We start from the raw sequence: 14,130 nt of genomic DNA, 5'->3' as shown, positions 1-14,130 counted from the left end.
AGAATCGGGTATGATTCTTGTGTAGAGGAATAGGTGTGAATTGTGTGTGTATGAGAGAGAGAGAGAGAGAGAGAGAGAGAGAGAGAGAGAGAGAGAGAGAGAGAGAGAGAGAGAAGTAAGACACAGAGTATACGCAAGGTAGATTGTATTAACAAAGGAGAAAGACTCAACTCAATACAAGGTGGGAGGAGGGTGCTTTATATAGTCACCCTCTCTCTTCATTAACTACAAGACTCATGGAGCATGGGGAATGTGAAAGCTCATAAGTTATGTGTCATAGAATATGATTCTATGACTCATACTAAATGCTAGAATACAAAGAGGTGACATGATGGTGACTCTTGACCGTTGGAGTGTCTATTCACTCTCAAGGTGAGTTCACACACTAGACCAAGTTGAGCTTGATTCTCAATAGTTAGTACGGAAGTGTACCTTGCCACAAGGAGCGACCAACTCAGTGGCACATATGATGAATGGAATGAACAAGGTACTTCGTGATTTCATTCCTCATTACAATGGCTTTTTTAGATGATGTTCCGATTAAGGGATGGAAGGAGGAAGAGAAGAATGAGGAATTGGACGAAAGTGGTTGTTGACAATTTGTTGCCGACCATATCAAGGATTGTGAGAAGATACTATCAAGGATGGAAGAAGTGCATTTGACCTTATTAGGGGCGAAGTCAATATGTTACGGGCATGACCATATAATATCCAGTGGTGAGAATTTACCGTAGTATTCTATACACGTGGATAAGTGTGAGGGTTAAACGAGAGTGTAAAGAAGGGGAGGATTACTTTTAATCCTCGGGATTGAGACAACCCATTAGGCCAAGTGTGAACTTGCCTGGGGGCCTTGGGTATCGCTATAAATAAGAGGCCTAGCTACCCTAATTTCATCATCTTTTGACTACATCGAGACTCTGTTGTTGTGGTGGGTCAACTCTTGTAGCGAGCGCGCCAACACCAGGTACGACCTGACGCCACCGCAGTGGTATGGGACACCAATCGAGGCTCGAGTCCGTCTCGATCCCTTCGCTTGGGGGTGGTCGGGTGGATCGACACCCTTCTTTCTCTCTCTCCTTTCTATCCAGATCTATCTTTTATCCTTATTTTATGCTTACAATAGTTCATGTCTCTAATACAATATTTGGGGAAAAAGAAATATTAATAGTTGGTCATATGTGTGATTCGTATGGGAGAAAGCCATAACCAAGCAAGGTCAATGCAATTCAAAATATGCAAGAGGAATGTACATCCGCTTCAGAAGTACGAAGGTTTTTTGGGGCTATGTGTTTTTTACTGTAGATGGATTCCGCATTATGCCCATCGATTTGAACCTTTATATAGACTCCTAAGAAAAGGAGAAACATTTGAATGGAGTGAAGAGCATTCAGAGGCAATGAGGAAATTGAAGTCCTACTTGGCACAAGCTCCACCATTAAAGCAACATGACTACACCCGGCCCATATATCTCACATTAGACTCCAGTCCCATTGGAATTGGATGGGTGATAAGCCAACAAGATGGGGAAGAAAGGTATCTAGTCCGATTCAGAGCGAAGGTTCTTAGTGGTCGACAAAGAAAATATGCACAGGTGAAAAGAGATCTATGGGGGATAGTAATAATAGTTAAGATAGATAGAGATTACTTAATTGGTGCTGAAGTAATAATAGAAACGGATTGTTTGCCGATTCTTGGTATCATAGCTAATTGTGATATTCCAGATCAAGCTGTGTTAAGATGGTGCATCCATATTAGATGAAGCAACCCTGAAGTTCGACATATCTTTGGGAATAGAAATGCAGTAGTAGATATGTTATCAAGAGCAAGGTATAAGGAAGAGGAGTTTCCAGACTCGAATGATGAGGACAAAGAACAAACAGTCCTTACCACAAGAATTACCCGGGAAGGAGGAATGCAATTTCTAGAAGAGGAGTATGAAGAAGAATTCAAGGAAATAGGGAAATACCTACAAACCCCTGACAAGTACAAAGGTTGATCTGGAAAAAAGTTCACACAGTTTCGCAAGAAAGCTCATAAGTTCTTCCTACATGAAGGATATCTATGGCGACATCCAAAAACCAAGACTGGAAACCCGCGATGAGTAATAGGTTCTAAAGAGCAAAGAAAGGAGATAATGAGAGAGTTGCATTCTAAAGAATGGGCTGGTCATCGAGGATTCGGATACGACAACTTCAATCAAGGACAGAAGACATAGAAAAAGCAGCTACTAGATTGAAAGAGGCAAGAATCAAGAATAAGGACAGATTTGACAAGATAAAAAGAATACGACCAAGAAAGGTGCAAGAAGGAGACTGGGTATTAGTATATGATAGCAACCTAGATAATCAATACAATACTATTCGGAAGTTCGCAAAAAGATGGTTTGGACCTTATGAAGTTAGGAAAATAACAGATAAGGCCACATATTTCCTCAATGAATTAGATGGGACAGAAATTCGTATCCCAATTGCAGGAAAAAGGATTAAAATATTTAAAAGGAGGGAGTCACTAGAGCCTGAATTTTATGAAGAACTAAAAGAATCGGAAAACGTGTTGGATGAACTCTGCACAACCAATGTGCAAGTTCAAAGGGGGTGGGTGTCGTGAAGAATGTGCTTCACGATATAAAAATAAACTTAAATATTGTATTTAGTAATATTTGAGAAACTTGAACCCACACCCTTATATATGAAATACAATGTACATGCCACTAAGCTAGGCTATTTATTTTTAGAAATATTGTAAAGAATGTGCTTCATGATATAAGAATGAAGCTAAATATTGTATTGAGTAAAATCAAGGAACTTGAACCCTCAACCTTGTATACCAAGCACAAGGTATACACCACTTAGCTAGGTTAGTTATTTTAAAATGTGTTTCCATCATCATATTTATCCCATGTCTATTTTCATACATGGAAGCTCAAATGAGTGAGATGTCTATCATGCATCACATGTAATGCATGAACACCAAATGGCGATCATGCAGCACATGCATTTCATGCATTGCATGCATTTCTTTACCCTCACATGCATTATATGCATGGGGGCACCTATAAAAAGAGGGGAATCAAGTAAGGGAGGGAGTCAAGAGAAAGTTAGAGAATAAGATAATCAAACAAATAAGTTAGCTTGTTGGTGAAGAGGCTTGTGTTTTCAAGTTGGAATCAAGGGTTCGAATCAAGAGTCAGTAGAGAAAGAGTTCATCTTGCTATCAACCATTGTAAAGTTGGTAAAATCTTGTATTCGTAATATACATCATGTTCATATCATATACTTTTTTTCTTAAACCACAACTAACCCGACAACGTGTATAGAATACTACGTTACAATCTTACCACGGGATATTATATTGTCATGCTCATAACATACCCCCGAGCGAAAGTAATCATTCCCTTCTTTACACGCTCGTTTAACCCTCACACTTTATCCAAGTGTATAGAATACTACGGTACAATCTTACCACGGGATATTATATGTTCATGCCCGTAATAATTATAGTTTGTATAAAAATAGGTGCCATCTTTAGTTATTTTTATATTATTTTCATGTAATATACAATATATATTGTATATCTCTTAGAAAGTTGTGCACTTCTCAACTCATCATGATGTATATTAACATCAATTGGGGGTCGTTGCTTAATGTATTCTGTTCTATCTGTGTTTTTACCTAACTGTGGTTGTTCGGCTGAGTTGACTGTGTCCTTCCATGTACGAAATTCTTTACACCTTTCTCCCCTGTCGTCGTGAAGATTTCCGGTTGAGACATAAATGTCTTCCTCTAGATCTCCATACAAGAAAGCCATCTTTACGTCCATTTGTTCAAGCTCAAGGTCTTTTGTCGCGATGACTACCTAATAGAAGCCGAATCCTCATCTTGACTACAGGAGAGAAGATTTCATGATAGGGAACACCATCTTCTTGTTTGAATCCCTTTGCGACGAGTTGGGCTTTATATTTGGGTTGATCCGAACCAAATATATATTTGTATCTCTACACCCATTTGTTGCAACCAGCCAAGCTTTATATTTGGGTTGATCCGAACCAAATATATATTTGTTGCAAGGCAACAACTTTCTACCGGATGGTAATTCGACCAGTTCCCATGTGTCATTTTCTCTAATCGAGTCCATTTCGGACATCATGGGTTTACACCATGTTTCGACATTTGACGCGGCTATAGCTTCTTCATAATAAGATCACGGTGTTGTGAAAATCTGTCACTAAGTGCGGATTATGAGGCGGAACCTCCAACATTTTAGATTGGAAGGATTTAAGGCTCGCATGCACAACACGATTGTTCGATCACTCATTTCACAGGAGAGGTGGATGGGCGATCCCAATTGAACCCCTAACCACAAGATGAAGGAATGAACAGGAGGAAGGCTTACACACACAAGACACGAATATTAGAATGCCTTTATATGGGCACGCCTGAAACGTTCCCTAGTCACAAGACACACGAATACACAAGGAAAAGGCTTACACACAAGACATAAAAGTTTGAATGCCTTTGTCAAAAGGAGAGGTCTGAAACACTCCCTAGTCACAAAACACACGAACACACAAGGGGAAGACTTACACACAAGCCACGAAAGTTCGAATGTCTTTGTGAAAAGGAGAGGTGCATGGGCACGCCCGACATGATCCCTATTCACAAGACATAGAAACACACAAGGGAAAGGTTTACACGCGAGACACAAAAGTTCGAATGCCTTTGTGAAAGGAGAGGTAAATGGGAAAGCCCAAAACGGTTCCCAATCACAAGACACACGAACACACAGGAAGATGGTTTACACAAGACACATAGGTGAAAGGAAACATTATTTGATTACAAAATAAGATAATTTTTTTATAAATCAAGGCTCAAGTTACAAGATTATTATTATTTATAAGAGCATTTGATACAAAGAAGATGGTTCATTAGGTAAGGGGGAAGAGAGATGGAGAAAAGAAGTGAGTGGAGTATAGAAGAGAGAGATCGTTGTTTGATGTTGCCTCTTGATGTTGATGATTCCTCTTCTTTCGCCTTCCAATTCTACAGTAGAGCTTCCATGTCTCTTCTCCCTCCCCCACGCTTCTTAAGAATAAGCTCTTATTTATAGTTTTTCTATTGCATGCTTTTTTCCACTAAAAAATGTTGGGAAATCGGTCTCTCCGGATGGGATCCGGTGATGAATAAAGAGGACCCGGTGAGAACCGGAAGAGATCCAGAAACCGGAGGACACCCAGTGAGAACCGGAAGAGATCCGGAAACTGGATCGGTGGACCCGGTGAGAAGCGGAAGAGAAGACAGATTTGTAAATATGTCTTGAATAAGCCCATTGAGGCTATATTTGTAAATAGCCCTAAGTTCATATAACTATAAATATGACTTAGGGCAATCACTTTAGTGAGTGAGTGTGTTGTTGTCATATTGCTGTGATTGTTGTACAGAGAGAGAGGGAAAGAGAGAGATACAGAGTGATATTTTGTTGTAACCGCCACTATGCGAAGAAACAGAGCTCGAGGTCGTTGCCTCCAAGTCTCTGATTGATTGTACCCCTTCTCTTCAAAGTGATAGTTCGGAGTCAGTGGGTTCCCGTGGTTTTTCCCTATTAGGGTTTTCCACGTAAAATCCTGTGTCATTTTCTTGTGTACTCTCCACTTCCCATTTCTGTGTTTGATTCTTATAGAAGTGATTTACTACTCGGTTGTGGCCGAGCGATATTCCGTGCATTTCTCTTCAAAAAAAAGTTTGTCTATGTGACACGTCTTTTATTTTCATCACTATTTGTCTTGTGTAATCTCAAATTTCACATGCAAGATATTTTGGGAAAACTCTTCCTGTTAGCTTTCTTATGAATCAGATGAAGAAATTAGGAGCTTTTTTCTCTACCTTGCTCATATCCATGCCTTGCTTTTTTTTCCCTATTTTTTTCTCTACATTTTTCTACTTTTGAAAACCGCCTCCAACTTTATATTCCTCATCATTAATTGCAAGATTTAATCCCTTGACCTTAATTCATAGGGCATGGTCTTTGACAAATGAAAAAGTATTTTTGTTACTAACAAAGTTGACTTCATAATACTAGTTTATTTGAACTACTATTTTATTTCCTTTCTAGGGTGGTTTTACATTACGTGTTAAAACCACCCTAGAAAGTACTAGTGGCTAACAAAGTTGACTTCACAATACTAGTGTATTGAACTACTATTTTATTTCCTTTCCTAGTAGGGTGGTTTCACACTACGTGTTGAAAACATCATGACATCCTCCAGTATGTGCTAAGTATGGTACTAGGCGCATCCGCCTAGTTGAAATCTTAAATCCTCATCTTAATATTTCATTACTTCATAGCCTAACTATCTATGATAGAACATAGAACCTAACTCATTGGCTCCTTATATATTTTTTTCCATACCACCATGACCATTCTTTCCACCATAACCCAAGCCACCAGACCCTTGGTCTGAGCTTTGCACCACCACAACTAGTTGCCATGCCCTTTTCTGCCATCCTCAAATATAACCTTTCATGCACCACACATGTGCCACTTTCGTTCCGACCATCTTCTTGGTCAAGGTACTTCGGTCTTCCTTTTTCTATTAATCTAGGCTTGCCTTCGTTAAACCTTGTTTGAACATTGACGTCGACTACTCCTTGTAGCCTATGCTTCAAATACATGCTCATATTTAGGCCCTTAGTTGTCCACACTGCATGTTTCCCAATTTGTCCTTTTTTATGGTATGCTCTTGTGTGAGAGTTGACCATTGTTTGTTCGATCTTCACACCAGTGTCCCCTTTTGTTGAGTGGGCAAGCTCAACCGGATCCTGATTGGTTGGATAAGCCAGAGCCGGATCGGTATCCGGAATGGAGAACTAGATAGGTACCTGGATAGGTGTTCGGATATATCGGTATCCGGAACCTAGAGCCAAATCATACTCTGGAATAGTGAGAACTAGTAGGCCATTGAAGCCTACGGTTTGAGCCTAGTATGTAGGCATATTCCTTGGAGTTAGTGTTATTTGCTTGTATGAGCATTGAAGTACTTGTCAGTATTTCTGTCAGTCCTTTTAACGACTTGTATAAAAAGTGTTCTATAGGACAATTGTATGTACAAAGTGTTATTTATTTTGAATTAAGTCTATGCTATTCTGCTCTCTCTGTCTCTCCCTTGTACTATATATTCTTAAGCTTCCATTAAACCTTCATTTCTATTTTACTATTGTTATCCGACTGAGCCGGTTTATCTAAGCTTCTACATATTAACTTTTACATGGTATAAGAACGTGAGGGTTGAGAATCCTTTATTGCCGACGAGTGATGCTCATAGACAAACCCTAATCACCGGTAAACAACAAAAGAAAGATATGGATAGATGCATAGCGAGCTCGCTTCCTATAGAAAAGCTCGACCGGAGCAACTATGCATCCTAGTCGTATAAAATGCACCAATACTTACTCGGGCACAGATACTGGAGCTACGTGGAAGGAGCAAATGAAGCAGTGCCAAATTTGGCACACAAGGACTTCCCAGTATGGGAGCAAGGAGGGAGCAGAGTGTTGTAGTGCCTCGTGTCCGATGTGCATGATTAGATGCTCGACTACATCAAAGATGCAAAGTCACTGAAGGAGGCCTGGGAAAATCTCTGGAAGATTTTCGGCACAAGTACCACGACTTGGAAGTTGCAGCTCCAGCAAGAGCTCAACAGTATCCGACAACAGGATATCTTGGTCATTGACTACAACACCAAGATCAAGGAGATCTACGATGCACTCGATTCCATCAATGTGACGGTGGACGAGGACGAGATGGTCCAGATTTGCCTCGGTTCGCGTTCACAAGTGGAAGGATTGCGCACAAATGGAAGGATAAGGAATATTTCGTTTGATTTTGGGGCTTTTTTAGCCATTTCACAAATCACCTTGATACCAGTATCACAAGTTCTCGAAAACTTGATGAAAAAGCTAAAATTTTTACCATTTGGTAAAATTGAAAAATGCCAAATTTTGGCCAAATACGAAAAGTAACTGTGTATTTTTAAGGAGAAATTACAACTAGTAGTATTTTAGATCCTAACGAAATCATACGCGAAAGATTTCAAAATAATCAACTTTTTTATTTCATTCCATAAAATGTTGTCTAAATTTGTTACATATCGTTGCACAAAAAATACATTTAGGAGTTATTTGCATCACTATCATCATTCCTTTCATGAGAATCACTACTATAGTTAATATACATTTGTGACTCTTCCTCCTCATTTTCAAATGTACGAATCAAATAATTGTCTTTACCAAATGGTGTCTCCAAACTGTGTGCACTAAATCTGGTTAGCCTTCAATCTGAGATATCTTCTAGACTTGGTAATATCTCTTTTATTATGTCTATTGTTGTCGTCCTTAAACATCCATCTTTTGTTAGTGTAAAGTCATACACAATGATATCCACCTCACTAATGTCAATGATAGATGTAATACAAAAGTTTAATGCATCACCAAGTCCAAAACTTTACCAATGTAGAATTGGTGCCCTAGGTCATGGCCATCTACATGTGTAGCTATTAATATCCCCACCTTGAGTTCTTGCAAGTTTCCTTGTCACCTGAGTTATGCATGTGTTGTTATTCTTAGTTTCACATAAATGTTTCTCTGTTGTAGATGAACCAAACTATGAAGATTAACATTAAGTGCTTGTAGTGGAGATTAAGAACCACGAGAATATTTTATAGAACACGTAAATGGCATTTGCAAGGTTCGATTACCATCAACACAATTATTAATGGTTTTTTGTTAAACAATGAAGCACATGTTCACCATAAGGTGTCTTGTTGTGCAACATACTTATTTGCAGTATCGATATGCATCTTTTTCTCATGTAAAAACAAAGATTTTAATACAATTCGAGTTCATGTAAACCCTAAACCTGTTTTATTTGAAAAAAAAAGAAGATTTCTAAACATGAACTCCATACATTTATCGAGTTCATGTAAAAAACAGAGTTGCCATCACAATTCCATACAATGTATCAAATTCGTGTTCAAAGTTTTTTTTCCTGGATTTAAAAAAATAAAAAAATAAAACTTGTGTTGATAAAAAAAACTAGATTTTTCACCACAATTCAGTACAATGTACAATACAATGTATCGAGTTCATGTGTAAAGTAATTTTATTTGTTTTTTAAAAAAATTTTGATTTTGTTTTTTTTTTTTAATGGGAAAAAAAACTTTAAACATGAATTTGATACATTGTATCGACTTGTGATAAAAACTCTGGTTTTTTCTTAACTTCAACTTAAAAATAAAAAAATCCAAAATGATCCAAAATAAATAGAAAAAAAAACCAAACTTGTTTTATTTTTAAACCAAAACAATAAACTTAAAACATGAACTCGATACATTGTATCGAATTCATGTCAAAAAGTCAGCTTTTTTACACGAACTCGATACAATGTGTCGAGTTGGTCTTGAAATTTTCGACATGAACTTGATACAATGTATCGAGTTCGTGTTTAAATGTTTTAAACACAAACTTGAATCGAGTTTGTGTTGAAAATCTGAGTTTTGATCACAATTGTATCGAATTGATGTATCGAGTTGATGTAAAAAACAGAGTTTTGATCACAATTACATACAATGTATCAAATTCATGTTCAATTTTTTTTCCTCGGATTTAAAAAAATAAAAAAATAAAAACATTGAGCTTGAGTTCATCACAATTCAATACAATGTATCGAGTTCATTTAAAAAAAAAAAAAAAAACTTTAAACATGAACTCGATACATTGTATTAGTTCATGTCGGAAAGTCATATTTTCAACACGAACTCTATACATTGTATCGAGTTCATGTCGAAAATTTCAAGACCAACTCGACACATTGTATCGAGTTCGTGTAAAAAAGCTGACTTTTTGACACGAATTCAATACAATGTATCGAGTTCATGTTTTAAGTTTTTTGTTTTGGTTTAAAAAAAACACAAGTTTGGTTTTTTTTTTCTATTTATTTTGGGTCATTTTGGATTTTTTTATTTTTAAGTTGAAGTTAAGAAAAAACCAGAGTTTTCATCACAAGTCGATACAATGTATCAAATTCATGTTTAAAGTTTTTTTTCCAATAAAAAAAAAAAACAAAATCGATTTTCTTTTTAAAAACAAATAAAATTACTTTACGCATGAACTCAATACATTGTATTGTACATTGTACTGAATTGTGTTGAAAAATCTAGTTTTTTTGATCAACACAAGTTTTATTTTTTTATTTTTTTAAATCTAGGAAAAAAACTTTGAACACGAATTTGATACATTGTATGGAATTGTGATGGCAACTCTGTTTTTTACATGAACTCGATAAATGTATGGAGTTCATGTTTAGAAATCTTCTTTTTTTTCAAATAAAAGAGATGTAGGGTTTACATGAACTCGAATTGTACTAAAATCTCTGTTTTTACAAGAGTAAAAGATGCATATCGATATTGTAAAGAAGTATGTTGCACAACAAGATAACTTATAATGAAAATGTGCTTCTTTGATTAACAAAAAACCATTAATAATTATGTTGATGGTAATTGAACCTTACAAATGCCATTTACTTCACAAATTTTGTAGGGGAGCTCTCAAAATGAAGAAGAGGAGAGCATTGTGGATACCTTGATAACTACGTGATATGTTCAAATTGATATATAATGTTTACATCTAAGTTTGGCAGTTTTGATAGTTTATGAATATCATCTACATTTTAGGAGTTATGGATTTATCAAAATTGTTTATGAATATTGTACACATTTCTCGAGTTGTGAATTTATGAATGTTAATAATGAGCACTAAATTTATAGATGATGGCATTAAGGATTACAATGTTACCTCTTATAATTAAAACATTGTCTAGTCTAACAATAGATGTAACTTCCACTTCTGGGACCTACATCTTCTCAAGATGGTGAAACCATTAATCTTAACTTGTGCCTTGAGTTAACAATTGTGATTTTCTTTAAGTCAACTACATTTTATATCTGCAAACCATCAAGGTTTAAACATTTATTGAAAAACTATTCAATTTTAGAAATTATCATTTTGAAACTTGTTAAATCTCAAAAAATTAGCAAAATTTACATGCTATTTAAAATATGTGATACTGGTGTATCAAGTTTCTGAAAATTGCCTAAAATTGCAAGATTATAAAAGGAATCTACAAGTGGAATGCGTGATCCTTTCACTTGTGAACGCAAACGTGTTTCTAAGCACAATGATACGGGCCAATCCGGACAACAATTTGCACCCGTGAGAAACCATCGTCCTTCTTCAACCTGCAATCGATGCTGATGGTCGAAGAAAACCACGCGAGTGGGTTGAGGACCACTCAATTGGATAACCGGATGTTGTACACGGACACGGATCAGCCCCTGGGCGTGGAGGATGAGATGGGTCCGCATGCAATAGTGGCGGCCGACAAGAGAAGAATTGGAGGCATAGAGATAGTCCACAAGCAAGGGGAGTCAAAATGGCACCGAAATTAGCAAGAAAGACTGACATGGAATGCTGGTATTGTGGCAAGAAGGGCCACTGGGAAAGCGAGTGTTAGAAGAAATGCGCCGATTGGGATGAATCTAGATCTGGCAAGGCTGGACAAGGGAATAAGCATTTGAGGTTTTTGCTGATTCAGACATCTGATACAACAATTGATGTTATACTAATATTGGGGTTGCTTACGCGGGATACACCTAGATTCATTCAAAGTGATAGCCTATGATAGACCGTAGAGCATCTCGGTTTGTATCTGGTTTCGGTGTGGTAAACAATCTCTCATAATTGTCAAAGAAATAGATTAAAAAGGTTACCGACAAAGCTCGCACTACGTAGAAGGATCGGAAGGATCCAGAACTGGAAAGACTAGAAAAGGGTCAGTCTTTGTGATGAAACACAAGGCAAACTCAATGAAGAAGACCACTTCCAGATCGGAGGAAGTGTGGTATGTTGTTGTGATGTGGCATGTCTAGTGCGAGAAAAAGTCAAAAATTGAGGATCCACACACATTCCACGAATACTTGTAAAAATGAAAATAAAACCTAGGTCACAATGACATTGAGTGCATGTAGAGGGCTGCAAGTAGGATTTGAACCTTGCACCTCTAAAATAAGAGGCAATTACCTTACCACTAAAGCTACTTCTAAGTGCTTTAGATTTTCTATATTTCTTTCTCTATATTCAGTATTCCGTAGGAAACAAATGTACAAAACCGTGTACACAAAACCATGATTTTCTGCATGTCACGAAGCAAAACTGTGTGCACAGAAACCATGGCTCCAAGCCCATGGTTTTGTGCATGGAGAAACTTATAAAACCCTTAGTACGACTTGTATAAAGGGGGGGGGCTCAATATGTGATATTATCATCATCACTATCACCATCAATATAATAATCTTCTTCTTATTAATCTTGTTTATCTTCTTCTCGAGTGTAAAAATTTCCGATCTTCTCAAGTGTAGTGCTCATTGTTTCCCCAAATCTTACATACACATCATCATCTTTTTGACAATTTCGCGAACGTCCTCCCCGGTCCGAGACCCCAGTGGTCCCGCTCAAGCGAAGCATGCACGCACGCGCATTGTCACGACAATGTTGACTCCGGAGCATCTAACCACATGAAGAGTCACGAAGAGTGGTTCTTGTCTCTGGAAAAGCCGGAGCAATCAGGAGTTGTCGAAGTCTTCAACTATTTATGGAACTTGCAAAGTCTTGTTGAACGGGAAACAGAGAGAAAGATCAAGGGCCTACGGTCCGATGGCAAAAAAGAATATTTTTCCGGCCAATTCAACAGCTACTTGCAACAGAAGGGAATACGAGAGAATTTAGTTGTAGATACACAATGGAACAAAATGGTGTGTCCGAAGGAAGAATCGGTCGATCGTCAAGGCGAAAGGGGCGATGCTTGAGGAGAAAAGTATGCCCAAGTTCTACTGGGCCGAAGCAGTCTGGACGGCCCTCTACATCCAAAATTGGATCAGGGATAAGGTGTTAGCGCACAATCTGTATTTCGGGCAGAAACCGAATTTAAGGCACCTTAGGATATTCAGTTACATCGCCTATGTGCATGTACCAGATGAGAAATGGAGAAAGTTGGACCCTAAGTTGGAGAAGTGCATTTTGGTTGGCTACTCACATGAGCAAAAGGGGTATAAGTGCTACAACCCCCGGACTAAGCTAGTACGAGTAAGCCGAGATGTCGAATTGGACGAGTCAACATCGTGGTACTCTCTACTGACTCCAACCTGATTCTAGAAGATGAGGCCAGTGAGCCTGAAACGATTGGGGTAGAAGATGAAGAAGGATTCGGTATTCTAGATGAGATTTTGATCTCATTTGGCTGAGCGGGCCGAATGAAGAGCTCAGTCAGAAGGACTAGCAAGATGATGAGCCGACGAGCAACGAAGACTTGGCCGTGCTTTCCCCGAGTAAGGAACCAAAGAGACCGTTCACGTGCAAGGAGAAGGGGAAGAAAAAGATGCTAGAAACGACACTGGCAGAGACGAGTCGGATCGGAGCGAATCCGACTCTGGACAGAACGAAGACGGACCTTCGGAGATGAAGTTCGAGCCGGCCAAGAGGGCCTTAAAATCGGCTAACGAGAAGTTACGCCGATCCACCCGCCAAAAGAACCCCGTGAAGCGGTATGGTTATAATGATTACATGGCACATCACTATGCATTGTCGTAGTGTGAATCACACACTACGCGAAATATGTAAAATACTATATCCAATTTAAAGTACGTATAATAAATAAAATAAAATATTAAAAAAATATTTATCACGTGCATAGGGCAAGATTCAAACCTTGTACCTCCACATAAACAAACCCCAACCTTACCATTGTACTAACTTATCCTTAATGTTTTAAATATAGATTTAATACCTATAAGACCTTTATTGAAAAGGTAACTCATGCATTTTTAGAGTACGTGAATACTTTATTTATGAGAAAAATGTAAACCAATAAAAGATTACTCATGCACATCTAGCGTGCATGAGCACTATATTTAGCAAATAAAAGCAAGGTTGAAAAAAAAGAAGAAGCATCACATGCACATTTAGTGTGCATGAACACTTTTAGGGAAAGGAGGAAGCCATGCTTAGCCTCTCCCATCCTTAT

Source organism: Azolla caroliniana, unplaced genomic scaffold (genome assembly GCF_043228905.1).
Source record: "Azolla caroliniana isolate FFs.n. ecotype wild unplaced genomic scaffold, voAzoCaro1.0.p SCAF_10, whole genome shotgun sequence".
Classification (NCBI taxonomy): domain Eukaryota; kingdom Viridiplantae; phylum Streptophyta; class Polypodiopsida; order Salviniales; family Salviniaceae; genus Azolla; species Azolla caroliniana.
The sequence above is the reverse complement of the archived record's forward strand: the minus strand, read 5'-3'. Positions refer to the sequence as shown.